The sequence below is a fragment of the Cryptomeria japonica genome, chromosome 7 (assembly GCF_030272615.1).
Source record: "Cryptomeria japonica chromosome 7, Sugi_1.0, whole genome shotgun sequence".
Classification (NCBI taxonomy): Eukaryota; Viridiplantae; Streptophyta; class Pinopsida; order Cupressales; family Cupressaceae; genus Cryptomeria; species Cryptomeria japonica.
The window spans coordinates 645,368,596-645,388,751 of NC_081411.1; the positions used below are offsets into that span (position 1 = coordinate 645,368,596).

The 20,156-nt window shown below is 37.0% G+C and overlaps 1 non-coding gene across 1 annotated transcript; it reads left to right on the forward strand.

Annotated features, from left to right (window-relative positions):
- The first annotated feature begins 3,938 nt into the window (after window positions 1-3,938).
- On the forward strand, window positions 3,939-4,012 carry TRNAM-CAU (transfer RNA methionine (anticodon CAU)). Its single transcript has one exon. It is a non-coding gene; the product is annotated as a tRNA-Met (tRNA).
- Window positions 4,013-20,156: the final 16,144 nt, after the last annotated feature.

Sequence of the window (20,156 nt, forward strand, 5' to 3'; positions counted from 1 at the left end):
CGTTATTCGTCTCCTAATGAACGATGAGAAAAGCAGGATCGAAAAAGGATCTTGGAGTGTCTAGGACTGGGTTAGGAGGATCTTATTAACGCCTCCTTTTCTCTTCTCATCCAATTTTTGACTTCTTTTCTTGCCGTTGGCGAAGAAGAAGGAAGGGGAACAAGTACACTTGGAGAGCGCAGTACAGTGGAAAATTGTATGCTGTGTTCGGGAAGGATGAGTCGCTCCTGAATGAAGAGAGAGCTGATTCTCATGTAATCATAGGTGCGATGATTTACTTCACGGGAGAGGTCTCTGGTTCAAGCCCAGGATAGCCCACCCATTATGCGCTATGTAGTAGGATTGTTGTCTGCTTCATTTGACATCTATGGGGATATAGCTCAGTTGGTAGAGCTCCGCTCTTGCAATCGGGTCATTGCGATTACGGGTTGGATGTCTGATTGTTTAGGCGGTAATGATAGTATTTTTTACCTAAACCAGTGGCTCACTTTTTTTCAGTAATGGGGGAAAGGACCATAACATGCCACTGAAAAACTCTATTGAGACGAAGATAGACTGTCAAGAACGTAGAGAAGGTAGGGTGGGTAGTTGGTTAGATCTAGTACCGATCGTACATGGCCCATAGTTGGAGTCGGCGGCTCTCCTAGGGATCCTTCTTCTAGGATCCTTGGGGAAGAGGATCAAGTTGGCCCTTGCGAACAACTTGATGTGCTATCTCCCTTCAACCCTTTTGAGCCCCAAAAATGGGGCAGAAGGAAAAGTCATGCCATGGACCGACCCCATCATCTCCACCCCGTAGGAACTACGAGATCGCTCCAAGGATGCTTTCAGCATCCAGGGGTCATAGACCGACCACATACCCTGATTTGAGAAGTGGAACGCATTAGCTGTCCCTTCCGATTGGGCAGGAAGGGTCGGAGAAGGGCACTCTTTTTTAAGACCAAAGAGTTGGGTGGAAAAAAGAAGAGCTTTTTGTTCCTGGTTCTTCCGGAGTTTTAATTCTTCAGAACTTCAAGAATTCCTAGGGTCGACAACTTTTGCTTTTGGGAGGAGTTGCTCTTTGGAGAGCATAGTACAATGAAAATTGTGAGCTGTGTTCGGGGGGAAGGCTATTGTTGGTTGTTGACCTTCTATAGTAGACTTAATCAAGAGGGTCCAATAGACAGTGGTTGACCCTGTGGCGGATGTCAGCGGTTTGAGTCCGCTTATCTCCATCCCGTGACGATTCTGCAGAGCAGATCAATCAGAATCGGCAGTTTTCTCTATTATTTATCGTTCATGGACGTTGATAAGATGCTTTCATGTCTTTACTATAGTAGCTCCTTAAGACGGCCTTGAACGGCAAGGTTCAAAAAACTAAAGGGCCTACGGTGGATACCTAGGCACCCAGAGACGAAGAAGGGCGTGGTAAGCGACGAAATGCTTCGGGGAGTGGAAATTGAGCATAGATCCGGAGATCCCCGAATAGGTTAACCTTTTTAACTATCTGTCGAATCCATAGGCAGACAAGGGGCAACCTGGAAAACTGAAACATCTTAGTAGCCAGAGGAAGAGAAAGCAAAAGCGATTCCCGTAGTAGCGGCGAGCGAAATGGGATCAGCCTAAACCGTTTAAACGGGGTTATGGGAGAGAAATCTAAGCGTCATGCTGCTAGGCGAAGCAGTGGGTGGAATACCGCACCCTAGATGGTGAGAGTCCAGTAGCTGAAAGCATCGTGATAGCTTATGCTCTAACCCGAGTAGCATGGGGCACGTGGAATCCCTTGTGAATCAGTAAGGACCACCTTGTAAGGCTAAATACTCCTGGGTGACCGATAGCGAAATAGTACCGTGAGGGAAAGGTGAAAAGAACCCCCAGCGGGGATTGAAATAGAATATGAAACCGTGACGCTCTCAAGCAGTGGGAGGAGATCCGATCGCCTGCCTGTTTCTCATCTCAAGCAGTGGGAGGAGATCTGACCGCGTGCCTGTTGAAGAATGAGCCGACGACTTATAAGTAGTGGCTTGGTTAAGGGAACCCACCGGAACCGTAGCGAGAGCGAGTCTTCATAGGGCAATTGAATTGTCACTGCTTATGGACCCGAACCTGGGTGATCTATCCATGACCAGGATGAAGCTTAGGTGAAGCTAAGTAGAGGTCCGAACCGACTGATGTTGAAAAATCAGCGGATGAGTTGTGGTTAGGGGTGAAATGCCACTCGAACCCAGAGCTAGCTGGTTCTCCCCGAAATGCGTTGAGGCGCAGCGGTTGACTGGATCTTCTAGGGGTAAAGCACTGTTTCGGTGCGGGCTGCGTGAGCGGTACCAAATGGAGACAAACTCTGAATACTAGAGATAAACAAGGGTCAGCCAGTGAGACGATGGGGGATAAGCTTCATCGTCGAGAGGGAAACAGCCCAGATCACTAGCTAAGGCCCCTAAATGATCGCTGAGTGATGAAGGAGGTAGGAGTGCAAAGACAGCCAGGAGGTTCGCCTAGAAGAAGCGATCCTTGAAAGAGTGCGTAATAGCTTACTGCTCGAGCGCTCTTGCACCGAAGATGATCGGGACTAAGCGATCTGCCGAAGCTGTGGGATGTAATAAAAAATGCATTGGTAGGGGAGCGTTCTGCCTCAGAGGGAAGTGTCTGCGCGAGCAGATGTGGACGAAGCGGAAGCGAGAATGTTGGCTTGAGTAACGCAAACATTGGTGAGAATCTAATGCCCCGAAAACCTAAGGATTCCTCCGCAAGGTTCGTCCACGGAGGGTGAGTCAGGGCCTAAGATCAAGCCGAAAGGCGTAGTTGATGGACAACAGGTTAATATTCCTGTACTACCCTTTGTTGGTCCCAAGGGACGGAGTAGGCTAAGTTAGCCGTCTTTCTGGTTTGCGGTTCAAGGTCAGAAGGTGACCCCGAAAAAGCGGGGTCAGAACGGGGTAGAGAAAATACCTCGAGCCGATGTCCAATGAATTCCAGCGTGTTTCCACACTGGGTAACCCACGTCATACTCCCAGGAAAAGCTCGAACGACCTTCAACAAATGGGTACCTGTACCTGAAACCGACACAGGTAGGTAGGTAGAGAATACCTAGGGGCACGAGATAACTCTCTCTAAGGAACTCGGCAAAATAGCTCTGTAACTTCGGGAGAAGGGGTGCCTCCTTGTACAAAGGAGGTCGCAGTGACCAGGCCCGGGCGACTGTTTACCAAAAACACAGGTCTCCGCAAAGTTGTAAGATGATGTATGGTGGCTAATTTAGTTCGATGGAGGGATAAGCCGGTAGCTCTTTCCATTGTTCAAGCGCGATTAGTTGGATTAGCTCACTTTTCTGTAGGCTATATATTCACCTATGCAGCTTTCTTAATCGCCTCTACATTAGGCAAATTCGGTTAATTCTTTTTCATTTTATTCTAATATTTAGATTTTCTATCTAATCTCTATGCATAAAAAGAAAGAGTAATCCACGTAATACTTCTCCATCTCAAATTTGATCTATATTATTTATATAAACTAGCTGAATCATTATGGCAAGAAAAAGTCTCATTCAAAGAGAGAAAAAGAAACAAAGATTGGAAAGGAAATATAATTTGCTTTGCCAATCTTTGAAAAAAGAGATGAGCGAAGTCTCATCACTGGATGATAAATTGGATATTTATAGAAAATTACAATCTCTACCGCGTAATAGTGCACCTACACATCTTCGTCGACATTGTTTGAAGACTGGAAGACCCAGAGCCAATTATAGAGACTTTGAATTATCCGGATATATAATCCGTGAAATGGCTCACGCATGTTTGTTGGCTGGGGTGACCAAATCGAGTTGGTAGGTTCAAAAAAATTGCTTAAAGTTATTATTATGCTATCCTCCCTCCCTATATAGGAGGGAGAATAGCATACCCAAGGGATTGCTCGATGTACCCATTTTGGGGTATTATAACAAAGGTAATATGAGGGGATAGCGCGGAGTAGAGCAGTTTGGTAGCTCGCAAGGCTCATAACCTTGAAGTCACGGGTTCAAATCCCGTCTCCGCAAAGACACAATAAGTTTTTATATCCAAAAAGGATGGTTCATCCCATTTATCTTAGCCTTATGTCTAAAGAAGATAAAAAATATGACTAAACGAATAACTAATTCATAATTCTATTCTATACTACAGATGGGCGGGTAGCGGGAATCGAACCCGCATCTTTTCCTTGGCAAGGAGAAATTGTACCATTCAACCATACCCGCATTTGACTCGATATATGGGTATAATATATACCCATATATTACCATTCTATGTAGGTCAATTTTTCAATTTGAATAGACTGATTGATCAATTATCAATCATACTAATAAAAAAAACCTCTCCCTTGAATACTCTCATTACCTGGTTTTTTCAAATTTATCGTAAATTCCCTTGTGAATAATTTATGATGCCCCCTAGAGAGGGGGGAGAGGGAAATTTGAAACCCAAAAGATCTTAAAACATATCTTAAGATATGAAAGAATTTAGAATACCTACTAAAAAGACTGATCCAATCCATAATGATACGCCGGAAAATAGTACATTTTTGTTACTTGACCAACCATTAGGAGAGGCAAGTGTGACAGGTACACCAATCACTAGTAGAGTTGAAATTGCAATTAATGCAAACACAGACGATTGGAATGCAATAGTCATGGTTGTGATCTTAAAAAGTTTCCAATAGATTCAAAAGGCTATACCATTCGATCCCTATCCGGTCAATTTTGAGTAAAATGCACTACGGATTTTTATTTGATCATAAATAAATCGAAATTCTAAAATTTTTCTTTTAGTATAAAAGAATCAATTTTATTTTTATCATCATGATATATATATATATATATATATATATATATATATATATATATATCACTAATAGCCCTATAGACAGATATTATCTGTCAGCATAAAATGAGTTATGCTAATTCGGGAGAGATGGCCGAGTGGTTGAGTGCTAGAGAAGGAAGAAGAGCCAGACATGCAGAGCCAAATAGAGACAACATTAGAAGTTCATGCTGACTCTCGATTAGAGGATTTTTCTGCTTTTTTTGCTGATGATGTTTTTATTCATTCCAAATAATTTAAAACATTCTTGTAGAATTAGTTGTCTATTAATTTCAACCCAAATATACTTTAACCAAACTTGATACTTAATACCGGTAAGCCAAACTTAATGCCGGTAAATAGATTAATAGTTAATAACAGTACTGGTGAAACTTAATGCATGAAATATAAAGAGAAACTATGTCCACAACACATAACACAAAGATTTGTACGTGGAAACCTTGTAAAGGGAAAAACCATGGTAGGAAACCTTACCCACAATCCAATGATACTATTGCAGATAGTATGTGTATACAAATGGGGTCTACACATGTAGATAGGCCAACTGCCTAGAGCTCACTTCTCAATCACAAAATGAGAGTCACACTGACTACAATTGGATGATTAAATCCAATGATAATGTACTGCTCAAAGTAGCATCTTCAATGCTGGATTTAGTACCGGTTAAGCTTTGATTGCCTTCTTCAAACCTTCCTTGGATCTTCAAATGATGTCTATGTGAGTAGCTCTACTTATATTCACATATACTGAGTATCACAACCTTATATTACCTTATTGCTTCTCCTATATCAATATCACAATTCAGATCTTACACATATACCAGAACCTAAGACCAAATGTGTAGGTCGGCTTACTAAGAATAATATAATAAAATCTATTACAAGTAAGTCAAGATGCGATGCATCATGTCAGATCAACAACAATATTAATTGATTAAACCACCTCCATAACATGTCGTGCTGATCTGGAATAGATAATGCTTGTCGGTCCATAACCTATACCCATTTGCCGGTAAATAATAAATATGTCAACCCGATTAGACCAATAACCAAATCATCAAAACCAAGTGTCTAAATCATGTATTTGACATAACCAAGTGATCTCCAGATAATAACAAGTCATCCTTAGTTCCGGTGAACAATATAACATGTTGGTGAACTAGATACCGGTGACTATGCATACGTCACTGAGTCTTGCCGGTGAACACAACCAAAGATCTCCAGAAAAATAAGTGTTGATAAGTGTTGACATCAATGACAAAACCAATGCAACATATCTATAATACCAACAATCTCCCCCTTTGGCATTGATGGCAACACAAGATGGAAAAACCATCTAAGTGCCAAAGCGGAAATGCCAATAAACCAAAAACCAACAATCTCCAGAATAGATCAATACCAGAGATCAAAATACAAATGCAGAGAGTAACAATCTCTCGCCCAATGAATAATCTCTCCCCAAAAGATAATGTGTTTTTCCATAGATATCTCTCCCCCTTTGACATCAAATTCCAAAGAAATACAAATACCAGATACAACCAGTTCATAGAACCAATTACAAATACCAACTTATCCAACTAATCGCCTTGAGAAGTAGCTCTCCTCCATCAAAGATGGAAAAAGGTTTCTCTATTAATTCTGTTTGTTTGATGCCAAGCATCAACTGTCTAAGTCTCTATCAGTGAGGGTATGACCCCAAGCTTCTCTCTGAGATATTCAAAGGTTTCCTTAGGGAAAGGCTTAGTAATGATGTCTGCAATCTACTCTTTAGTATTCACATAAACCAATCTTACTTCTTTTGCCTCTACATTCTCTTTCAGAAAATTTTACTTGATAGAAACATGTTTAGTTTTAGAGTGAAATACCGGATTCTTAGATATATCAATTGTTGTTGAATTATCACAATAGATGATTATAGGTTCTTTGCATTTTACCTTTATGTCCTTCAACATTTGTTTAATCCATAATACCTAAGTACAATTGGTTGTTGCTGCAACATATTCTGATTCTGCTATTGATAATGATGTACAACTGTATTTCTTGCTCAACCATGAAATCAAAATGCTACCAAGAAAGAATGCCCCATTGGTGGTGCTCTTTCTATCATTTACATCTCCTACCCAATTAGCATTGGTGTATGCACATAAATCAAAATTTTCATCTTTAGGATACCATAAGCCAAGATTTGTTGTGCCTTGTAAATACCAGAAAATCCTTTTTACTGTTGATTCATGATTTTCTATAGGATTACTCTGAAATATTGAAACAATACATATTGCATTCATTATATCAGGTCTTGTTTGTGTCAAATACAATAAACCTCCAATCATAGACTTGTATCTTGTCAGATTAACATGAGTTGAATCATCCTTCAATGATAGTTTATCAGTCATAGTCATAGGAGTACTTACCGGTTTAGAGTTTTCCATACCAAATTTCTTCAATAATTCCTTCAAATACTTTGATTGACATAAAAATATACCTTTATCAGTCTAAGAAATTTGCAATCCTAAAAAGAATTTTATCTCCCCAATCATAGACATTTCAAATTCTTCCTGCATCTTGTTAGAAAAGTCTTTACACAATCCATATTCTTCTCCAAAAATGATATCATCAACAAAAACTTCAATAACCAAAATGTCTTCATTAGTCACTTTGAAGTATAAGTTGATGTCAGCATTACCTTTAGTGTAACCAAGTTTCATAAGATATTTGTCCAATCTAGCATACCAAGCTCTAGGAGATCGCTTCAATCCATATAAAGATTTCCTTAACCTCCAAACCATATCTTTATCATTTATTAATGAAAATCCAATAGGTTGTTCACTGTAAACTTCCTCTTCAAGATCACCATTTAGAAATGCACATTTAACATCCATTTGATATGCTTTATAGTTTTTGTGTGCTGCAAATACAAGAAAAAATTTGATTGCCTCAATTCTAGGTACCGGTGCAAAGGTTTCATTATAATCAATTCCCTCTTTCTGTGAATATCCCTTACACACCAGTCTTGCTTTGTTTCTGATTACCTTACCATCTTCATTAAGTTTATTTCTAAATACCCATTTAGTTTCAATTACATTTTTATTTTTAGGTCGGGGAACCAATGTCCATGTGTTGTTCTTTTCAATTTGCTCCAATTCATCTTCCATAGCCTTAATCCAATGTTTATCTTCACATGCCTCAATGATAGATGTTGGTTCAATTTGAGAAATTAAACATACCTCTTCATCTGCTAGTCTTTCTCTTGTCATAACTCCTTGATACTTATTCCCGATTATCTGACTTTCAGAGTGATTCAATCTTACATACCTGGGTGTGTTCACTTGTTGTTGTTCTTCAGTCACTGTGGAATTCTCTAATGATGCTGGTGTGACTGGATCCACATTCTGTACCGGTGCATTTGGTATAGGTTCATTTGTGATTATCTCAACTACCAGTTCAGTAGCCATAAACCTTGAATTTCTTCTAAAATGTTCATCAATCTTCACATTTGCACTCTCAATGATTTTTTGCAATCTCTTATTAAAACATCTATTTGCTTTTCTCTTAGATGAATACCCAAGAAATATTCCTTCATCACTTCTATGACCAAATTTACCAATATACTCATCTCTCCTAATGTAACATCTGCTTCCAAGTATTCTGAAGTACTTAAGATTAGGAATATTACCAAACCATAGTTCATAGGGTGTCTTATCGGTTTCACCTTTGATGTGAACTCTATTGAAAGTGTAAACCATTGTATTCACTGCTTCTCTCCAATACACATGAGGTAGATTTTCTTCTGATATCATGCTTCTAGCTGCATCCAGAATAGTTCTATTCTTCCTTTCCACAACTCCATTTTACTCAGGTGTTCAAGGTGCTGATAGTTGTCTTCTTATTCCATTCAGTTCACAAAATGTATTGAACTCCTTAGATGTAAATTCACCTCCTTGATCTGATCTCAAACATTTAATTTTCTTGCCAGTTTCATTCTCTACAAGTGCCTTGAATAATTTGAATTTCCCAAAAACTTTTGATTTCTCCCCGAGAAAAGTAACCCAACACATTCTAGAATAATCATCAATGATTAGCATAAAGTATCTATCTCCTTGTAGACTTCTTGTTCTTATCAGACCACATAAGTTAGTATGAATTAAATCAAGAACATCATTGGTTTTCTAAAAAATACTCTTAAAAGTTGTTCTAACGTGCTTTCCCATTTGACATTCCTTACATACTGGATTATGAGGTTTTAAAATCTTGGGTAAATTCCTTACTACCTTAGATGAACTAATCTTCACAATGCAATCAAAATTTACATGACAAAGACTTTTGTGCCATAACCAACTTTCATCAATGTGTGCAATCAAGCATGTCTTTTCAATGTTATTCAAATGTAAGATATTACCTCTAGTCTGATTACCAGTTGCAATTTCCAAACTAGTTTTATTCATGATTTTGCATTTACCATTCTTGAATTGTAACTAAAATCCTTTTTCAACTAATTGACCAACACTCAAAAGATTGTGCTTCAAACCTTCAACATAATAAACATTGTTAGTATTGTGCTTACCATCAAAATATATAGTGCCTTTTCCTCTAATCAAACAAGCTTTGTCATCTCCAAATCTTACTAGACCTCCATTGTATTCCTGAAAAGATAAGAATTTACTTTTATCACTAGTCATATGATGTGAGCATCCGGAATCTATAATCCATTCATCCTTTTCTTCAACTTTAGCTGCCAGGGCCTACTCTACCAGTGGAACAGTAGGTTCTAGTTGATCATCTGTTATTGCAACAAAAGCCCATCCATTTTCTCTTGGTTCTTCATCAGTAACTCCTTCATCACCATAGTAGCAAGATTTGTCTCTATTTTCTTGAATCGGTATCTCTGATATTCAGGGTTAGGCTTATATTTTCTTTTAGCTTCTTCTCTTAATCTTGCATGTCTATCCAGACATATAGATGCCATATGACCAATTTTATTACAGTTAAAACATTTAAAAGGTTCTTTACCTTCATACTTCCAATAGGACCTTTAGGCATTTTCCTTGCAAATAGTGCTTCGAGTTCTTCATTTTCTCTCCTAATGTCTTCAAGTTCTCTTGCATAAAATGCTTTCCAATTAGATTTAACAATTGATGATGAAGATGCTACAGATGATGATGCTTTGAAAGATAAATTTGTCTTAGTTGTAGCAATAGGACCAAATTCTTCAAGCTCAAATGCTGAAAGTTTTCCAACCAAGGTATCTCTAGACACTGATGTGTTAGGCATGGTTCTCAACTCATTAATAGCAGTTGCTTTCATTTTGTATGCCGGTGACAATGCTCTTAAAACTGTAGAAACAATTTCATCTTCACTCAAGAAACCTCCACATCATTGTATTCTTAAAACAATTTCATTAACTCTTTCCATAAAAGCAAAAATTCTTTCATCTTCTTCCATTTTCAAATTTTCATACCTGACCTGGAAGCATTCCAGTTTTGCAATTTTGACAGTGGAATCACCTTCATTCAATGTCTCCAATTTATCCCAAATAGATTTAGCAGTAGATTGGTCTGATAATCCCATGATTTGTTGATCTGACAAGGTGCTCAAAAGTGCTTCTCTTGCATTGGAATCATTCTCTTGATCCTTACCCAATGTAGGTGTATTAGGTTGATTCGGTGTAAGACCAACATAACCATTCTGTGTAACATGCCATATGTCTCTTCCAATACAATTTAGATGAGTCTCCATTCTGATCTTCCATATACCATAGTTAGTTCCATCAAGTTTCAGACTGTCCTTCCAAAAATAGTTAGTTGCCATAGAATCTCCTCAAGTTGTTAAACTTTTGCAAAAAAGAGGACTAGGCTTTGATACCAATTGTTAGGATCCGGAGGCAACTGAGAGGGGGGAGGTGGGGTGAATCAGTTGTCTATTAATTTTAACCCAAATATACTTTAACCAAACTTGATACTTAATACCGGTAAACCCAACTTAATGCCGATAAACAAATTAAGAGCTAGCAACAATACCCGTGAAACTTAATGCATGAAACAAAAAGAGAAACTATGTCCACAACTCATAACATAAATATTTGTACGTGGAAACCCTGTAAAGGGAAAAACCACGGTGGGAAACCTTATCCACAATCAAATGATACTATTGCAAATAGTATGTGTATACAAATGGGGTCTGCACATGCAGATAGGCCAGCTACCTAGAGCTCACTGCTCAATCACAAAATGAGAGTCACACTAACTACAATTGGATGATTAAATCCAATGATAATGTACTGCTCAAAGTAGCATCTTCAATGCTGGATTCAGTACCGGTTAAGATATGATTGTCTTCTTCAAACCTTCCTTGGATCTTCAAATTATGTCCATGTGAGTATCTCTACTTATATTCACATATACCGAGTATCACAACCTTATATTACCTTATCTCTTCTCCTCTATCAATCTCACAATTGTGATCTTACATATATACCAAAACCTAAGACCAAATGTGTAGGTCGGCTTACTAAGAATAATATATTAAAATCTATTACAAGTAATTCAAGATGTGATGCATCATGTCATCTCAACAATAATATTAATTAATTAAACCACCTCAATAACATGGTGTGCTAATCTAGAATAGATAACACTTGCCGGTCCATAACCTAGACCCATTTTCCGATAAACAACAAATATGTCAACCCGATTAGACCTATAACCAAATCATCAAAAACCAAGTGTCTAAACAATGTCAGTGAACAATAAAACCTACAGGTGAACCAGATATCGGTGACTGTGCATAAGTCACTGAGTCTTGCCAGTGAACATAACCAAAGATCTCTAGAAAGATGAGTGTTGATAAGTGTTTGCATCAATGACAAAACCAATGCAACATATCCATAATACCAACAAATGACCCCTCAAAAGGGGAGGCAACTACTTACAGAGGCTAGGGTGATTTTGTTTCCCGAATGGGACCTTAGTGCTTCTTTTATCTTTGACATTTTATTGCATTAAGAAAACAAGGAATTCAAATTGGATATACAAGGTGTAAATGATGTATATATTGGTTCAATATTTGATTAGGATGAGGAATATTTGAGTTTATGGGCTATGTACCCTCCCCACAAGAGACCAAAGATCATTGATGTTGACAAGGCCTTTGGCCATATGATGAAACTAAAAGTTGGTGAAATTGATCCAATTGTTTCTGCTGATATCAGAGTGGGTATTTCAAAATTCAATAAAGCACATATGGTCAGAGTAGTGAGGGAGAGGAACCAGTACAAGGCATTGTATGAAGAAATACCAAGGAGAAGTAGGAAAATTGTGCCAATGGTTCTTACTCCGGATAGCTCTCAATGGAAGAAAAAATGCAAGGAGTTGCAGCAAGAAAATAAAAGGATATTAAAACAGATGCAGAGTGTGAGGGCAGATACTGCTGGTGTATTACTAACTAAAAGATTTGAGGTTTTACAAGGCTTTCTGAAAGAATTCTGGACAGTGTTTCAAAAGAACATGGACAATGTAGTTTCACACAACAAAATTTCAAATAGATTGGGAACAAGGTTACATGATAAAACAAAGGCCAAAGAGGAAACAAAAGAAATTGAAAAAATAAAGAGGTTGTTGGCTAAAGACAATAAATTTGATGAAGAATTACAATTAGAATATGATGAATGCAAAGACACTGTTCTTCATGGTTTCCCAGAGTTAATTGATCAGAAGGGTGAGATAAAAGATAAAGATGTATGGATCTCAGAATGTCGTAGTCTTCTCAATGTTGCACTTGATATTGCCCAAATTGATGAAATTGAATTGAAAGAGACTATGAAACAGATGGAAAACTTTGTCACGTTGAAAGTCATTGTCAGGGATATCATCCACGATGTAGACACATATAAGTCAGAGAAGTACTTGGAGCATATCCAAAAGTGTGGCAAGATGCTAGGAGACCAAACCTGATGTCTAAGTTGGAGCCCAGAGTCATGTTTTTCTATGTTTTTATAATATGTTCATATTGTAAAGACAGTTTTCAGGAAGTTAGTTTTTAGTTAGTTTTTGTTAGTTTTAGTTTCAATGAAAGGGTATGCCATTTCACTTTCAAACTGAATCCTCATCTATAAATGGAGGACCTTTTAGAACAAGTGGGGAAGATACCTCAAGTTTTATGATCTTATCAAGACAATTATATACAACACTTGTGCAATTTATTTTCTGGAAATATCTATTGGCATTCTACACTCTTATGATAATGATGGTATTGTCATTGATGGTAACCTACTGGCAGCCATTTGGCAACCTTCTGACACTCATCTAGTAAAGCCATCGGCAGGCACTAGTACTGACATAAACATCTACATACACCGACAGATACTTCACTAGCAACAACAACAATGCATACCAGCACCCCAACCGACAGGGAATAAACTTTTGTATATTGTATTTAATTGTAGTTATATTTTGTAAAGTTGACAAGGCATATTGTAAAAGACTCATATATATGTATGAGATCTTATAGGTCATTTTGTGTAAGAAGTGAGAAAAAATATGTATAAGGTGATATAAGTGACAACGAAGGTTTTGGTTATTGTATGAGCTTAAACCGGTACTGAACTTGGCATAGTTGATGCTACTTTGAAGCAGTACATTGTATTGGATTTCATAATCCATCTTTTGTAGTTAGTTTGACTCTTATTGAGCAGTGAGCTCTAGGCAGTTGGCCTTTCTGCATGTGCAGGCCCCTCATTGTAAATAATATTTATTCATTGGCCAGTGAGTGAATATTGTGGGTCACAAATCCCACCGAGGTTTTTCCCACACTGGGTTTCCTCGTTAAACATCTTGTGTTATGGTGTGTTTTCTATGTTGTCTTTATTGTTCCTGTTTACTACATTAATTCTTATTTACTGGTACATTGTTTTGGAATGCAAAGTTCTTAATAAGATTAAATATTCTGCTAACCGGTTAGATACCGACTCACCCCCCTCCTCTCAGTATCTTTGGGACTATAATTAATCCTAACAATATCAAAGTTGATGGATGATACATATTGAAATCAACTTGTTTGATTATCTATTTTCAATATAAATTTCAAGTGTTCTTCATTCTGAATGGTATATGTTTTTCAATTGATTGATTAGTTCCATGTGATAAATCTATTTTATTAGATTGCATCAATGTGCTATCTTATGCTATTCTAATTGAGACTAATTTCCAGTTTGAGCATCAGTTTGAAATTTTGGTTGACAAGCTTCAAATTGTCTTACTGGTCTTTTAGAGCAAAGTTAAAATTCAATAAGACTAACTAAATTTTATATTTCAGTTACAATCCATATAGATGCTTTTGATGTGATGGTCTTGTTTTGAAAACAAGTTATTAAAATTGTCTCCATGGTTATATGTAGGATCTTTCAATTTGAAATAGTATGAAATCAATAAGGGATGAAGGCACTGGTCTGTTGTTTATATGATATAATTAAACTAGGTATTTTTAGAAGCAATCTTCATCAAGGAATCATACTTTTAATTTATACAGGAACAACTACATAAACATTTATAAGTAAGCATTTCATAATTTTCAGCAAGCAATAAATATAACTAGACAAAATTCAAGAATCATTTGCCTCCTCGAAAATTCGCTATAGAAAAGCCTTTAACTAGAATTCAAGAAGTTCATTTTTCTCAACCTAATTGAAATTCAAGATCATTAGAAAACTATTAAAATGCTAAATTACATCCCACTTTAACTTAAATGAAAGAACCAATAGAGAAGTTCCTCTCATCGTCTGAGCAAGCCCTATCTGATCAAAGTTATCATGCATATCTATAGATTCTCGAAGCCTATCATAAACTTCCTCTTCTACATAAATTTCATTCAAAGCCTCATTAACAACATCTACATTGCTTCTCTGTACTGCAACCATGTACGACTTCACAAGATGGAGATGTCCAACGTGGATAACAAATACAATAGAACAAAAGATACTCATGAATTTTTTCCAAACCAAATAGTTGCTAAAGAGAACATCTAGAAAAACTTAATACCCAAGTGAAAGAAATCTCGGTAATCCTAAAAATAGTAACAAAATAAAAGAGTTTAGAGCCATACCTTACACATGATTTCAACCACTCATGTGTAGTCTACCCTAAGGGAAAGGACATTCAAGAGGTCATTAGTAAGATCTAGGTGTTCTTGCAAATAAAAGTGTACAACTTTGTAGTACAATTCAACATTGGCCACTTTAACTACAACATATTTGAATTGCATATGATCCCATGCCTCTAGAGAATGGTTCATGATAGTAGTGGCAACATTATCATATTCATTATCTTGAATATATAAATATGTAAGTTCCTTCTAGTGTTGCTTCTCATCACAAACATGGATATGAGTTCATCAGAGCGACCCCTGTTTTGATAGTAATCACTGGCCTCTTCCAAGTCATCCACCCGGAACAAAAAATAAATGTCAAAACACAAAAAATAAATGTCAAAACACAAAAAATATAACTTTCTCACCTTCACAGTTACACATAACACTATAGACGAACCTTCCCATATTATCATGAAAAAGAAAACTTACAAAACAAACCACTTACTTGTGGTGTTGTTGTTTGTGTTGGCTCTATTGGACCCTGCAATTAAGATTCAATATACATTATTTAATAAGATTAATTGTGCAACATAATGAAATATTGAAAAGTTTGTTATCTTAATGAGCTTTGCTTGGTTTTGAGAATATTTTAATATTCTCTACTTAACATGGCCAACCATATGAAGGTGGAAGCTCATTTGGCCCTTGCCCCCACCTAACATCACTCTAAATTCCCTGTTAACATCTAACATTCATTCATTGTTTCATCCATTAATAAAATATAACATTAATTCATTATCACATAACGTTCAATAGCACATAAAATTCATTAACACTCATTAACATGCAAAATTCATCAATATTAATTAACACATATCATTCATGAACATTCATTAGCACATAATTACATTCATTAACACATAAAAATCAGTCATTATCAAATAATGTAGATTACAATCATTTCTTCTTTTTTTTGTTTTTGAAGCTAGGAAAATTCTAAGTGGAGCATCATTTTCTTCATCACTTCCCCCTCTTTAGTTGTTTTGCCCTCTGCTCATGATCTCAATGTATGCCTAGTCCTCTTCTGAGGATGAGGACACCGATGCAAAGGGAGGTCCTCTGGAATAACAAAAAAATGGGTTGAATATAAATCATTTTTTATTTTTGTTATAAGTATTTCATTAATTTAAAGAACATAACCATGTCACTCTTTACCTGATGGGGCCACATCATCTTTGAAATCATTTTGTCTAGCCTCAACCTCAACATGTTGAGCACCCTTTAGATCCTCTGGAGTTGAAATATGAAAGGTTACATTAATCAATACACCAATTGAAATTAAATATGTTTAAAGGAATAATAGTGGTCATCTTTACCTGACTAGGTAACATCATGTTCCTAATGTTTTCTACTTGGATCATGCTCCACATGGTCACCACTGACTACATGCTCTAAAATATTATCAAAAAAGGTTACATTAATTTCTACACCAATTACAATTTAAGATGTTTATTTATATTAATAATTACATAAAAAAAAGTTGAATAGAAAATGAATACCTCCACTACTGGGATGCACATCCGGACCTTCATGTGGAGGTTGTGTTCCACGATTATCAGGCTGCATTCCAATGTCACGCGCATTGTTATAATTTCTTGCTTAATTCAAACAAATAAATTCACTTTATGTTGGAACTTAACATCAAATAGATTATTGGTAAGGTATTAAATTTGAAATTATTTTCATATAGCTTATTTACCTGTGTGACGGATGCCCCAGAATCTTGTGTTTGCCCACTCAATTCTCATAGTCATTTAGCCATGACTGTATAGCCTTGCTGGTAGGAAATTTTATTGTCATCTTTTGTGGGCGCTCTATTGAATCAGAGCCCTGCATTTTTGCTTAGTATCGTGAATTTTGCTTGTATTGTTTGATAAAAAAAAAATTATTCGCAATTTACAAATATTTTGATGCGATATTTCATTTATTGATTCTTACAATTCGTGCGGCAAGTTTCATATAACCACTAGAGCTGAGTTTGTGTTGTCTGTGCTTTTCTTGTCTTGCCTTGGTTGCCTTTGACGTGTCACTCGATCTATGAGAAGTTTGAAATATGTTATATTATATTAATATAAAGAGTAATTAGTACATAATTATATTCTTAATAGTATCACATACCTTCTTCTGGCGTTTAGTGGTGTATTTCCTTTTTTCCTTTCAATTCTCTCCTTCGCATCCAAAATCAGGTCCTTCCACTCCCTCTCTAGAATCATGGGGGGATGCTCGTACTTTACGTTCTTTTCTAAATGTGTCCTATACTGGTCCCTCACATACTTTAGATATGTGCTAGCTTTTTCAAGGAGCTTGGTTTTGTCGAATGTGTCATTTCTAAACAACTCAACCATACGGTTTGTGAGTTCATCTTTTAACATATTTTCTTGGTCATTCCACCTTTTAAGAAAAAAAAAACCTATTAGATTCAGAAATGAACTGAAGCTACCTTCAATATAGTTCACAAAATGGATCAAAGGAAAACTATTCTAGAAATGATGTGAAATAAAAATAGTGGATTAGGGTTAGTTCACATATGATGTTCCACCTTTTACTTATGGTGGGTTCAAACATCTGCAATGTAATGTCATTAAGATTTTTATAAAAAATATCATTTCCTACAAAAATATCATGGGATAATTAGTCCAAAACGAGTGATCAGTAAGTAAATTACAATTACATTATATATAATAATAATTTTAAAGTACCTAGAACCTTTTGTATCTTTAAGGGAATCAATTCTTCATCGCTCACCACCAATGTGGTCTGCAACATTCTCGTACTAGAAATATGGGAAGATCCAGGAAATGATGCTATGTTATTGTTGGCATTATGAGGACATAATGACATTGTGTGTTGTCATTGAAGTCAATATGATGAAGAGAAGAGAACTGGTATAACATTGTGAACCGGCATTTGTGCCAAAGTGAAACGATGTGTTTGTTCAAGGTGAACCGACACATGGTTATGGGAACTGGCACATGGAAGCTTTGTATAACTACTGGTTGGTAGTCTCAACTTCAGGGTTTCTGGTTTAAGTGCTTCAAGCCTATGTGGCTCAACCGGTGACTTTGTGTGATGAGTTAGCATGGTAACGATGAACAGATCGTGGTACCACATAAGCCTTGTATGCATGAAGGAGATTGTTCCCATCTACCTTGAGAATGTGTGAAGCCTGTAAACGGTGATAACGTGTGATGGGTTATCAGCCACCATGAAATTGGCGGAAAACGAATGATGGAGAACGTCTTGAGATTGGATCAAGACCATTGCATTTAATGCAATGTGCTCAATGGTCAAGATTGAACCATTTGAATTCCTTAACCTAACAGGTTTAGGGTTTAGAGTTTATGCTACCGACCTATCTGTTTTCCTATAAGGTCAATGTTGTGTTTCTTTCTAAGGTTACTGGAAAAAGTTGTGTGTGTGTATCCAAGAGAAGAGATACGTGATTCTTGCCAGACCAGAGGACATAAGTGATAGCTGTAGAGTGTAAGAGCAAAAGGTGAAGAGGAACTAAAGCGGATTTGCATTGGCATTAAGTGCTGTTACCAGATTATTGTAATACTTGTTGATCTCTAACCACCTTAACAGTTGGGAAATCCCTTAACAGGGTAGCTTTAACTGGCTTGCTGTAAATCCTTTAACAGGGTGACTCAAAACCATTGAGTTCTTGAAATCCTCTAAAAAGGTAACCTTTAACATGGTTTAACCCTTAACTGGGTATTCTAACCATCCCTTAACTGGGAGATCCCTAACAGGATTGGTTCCTAACAGAACCTATTGTATCAGTCTTTAACCGAACAAGGCTCCTAACAGAGCGGACTTCTAAAGAGTTCAAAAATAAGCTTGTGGGTATTCATCCCCACCGTGGTTTTTCCCAGTTGGGTTTCCATGTGAAAAATATGTGTGTCATATGTGATGTCTTCTACATGTGATGCTATGTTGTTTTCTATCAAGCGGTGAATTATATCGATCGAAGTTGTTTATATGTATATCTTTGATGGTAGATTACCTGTTCATGCACTAGGGTGAAATGGAAATGTAGTGTTAGATTGTATGAGAAGATAAGTGTCAACCGGTTTATGCTTGTCTCAGTTATTCTGGGTTTTTCCAATTGTACTCTGTTTAAAGACCGGTGTTACTGTTTGTCTGTCAATGTATAGTGTCTGCTGACAAACTGGTTTAAGATTGTGTTTTTGCCTGTATTGATTCAACCCCCCTTCTCAGTACTGGTTTGGTACTATCTGTTCATCATTGAATTATCAATTGGTATCAGAGCATCCTCCAGGTCCTCTATGTTATAAGCTTAACCGCTTGAGGTAAAGATCCCAATCTAATGATGAAGAGGGAAGGTCCAAAGTTTAATAGAGAAAACTTCAGTATATGGAAAGACAGAATGAAGATATACATCAGAAGCATGGGTGCTCAACACTGGAGCTATGTTGAGAATGCCTATATTGCCCCTATCGGTACTCTCACTGATGACCAAAAGAGAGAAATGCAGGTGAATGGGCAAGTCATGGAAGCCCTAATTAGTAGTTTATCTGACATTGAGTTTATTGATGTCCAAGATAAGGTAAATCCCAAAGAGGTATGGGATACTCTTGAAAATATCTATGGCGGTGATGAGCATGTAAAACAAGCTAAGGAATAAAGCCTTAGAGGGAAGTTTGAAGACATGCAGATGGTTGAAGGTGAGACCATTCAACAGTATGGAATAAGAATCAAAACCGTTGTTGGAGATATCAAGAGTGCAGGTGGTAAAATGGAAGATTCCACTATGGTAAGCAAAGTCCTGAGATCCTTATTACTGGTTTTTGCAATAAGGGTTGCTGCTATTCAGGAGTTGAGATCAATAGACAAGACTAAGGTATCCTTAGATTCCATCATTGCAAAGTGGACAGCCTATGAGCTAAATAGTTTTGATGGCAGTGTTCAAAAGACTTTATCAGCTTTTAAAGCTTCTGCTGTACCATCCAAAAAAGGACAAGAAGCTAGCACTAGTGGTGAACCAAGACAGAGCAAAGAAATGGATGATGAGGAGATTTTGATGGCATTTGAAGCTCTTCTTGCTAGGAAACTTCCTAAGGGAACCGACAAATACAGAGGTAAGCTTCCTTTGAAATGCTTTTCTTATAATCGGATAGGACATATTGATGTAAAATATCCTAATGGTGACAACAAGGACAAACCG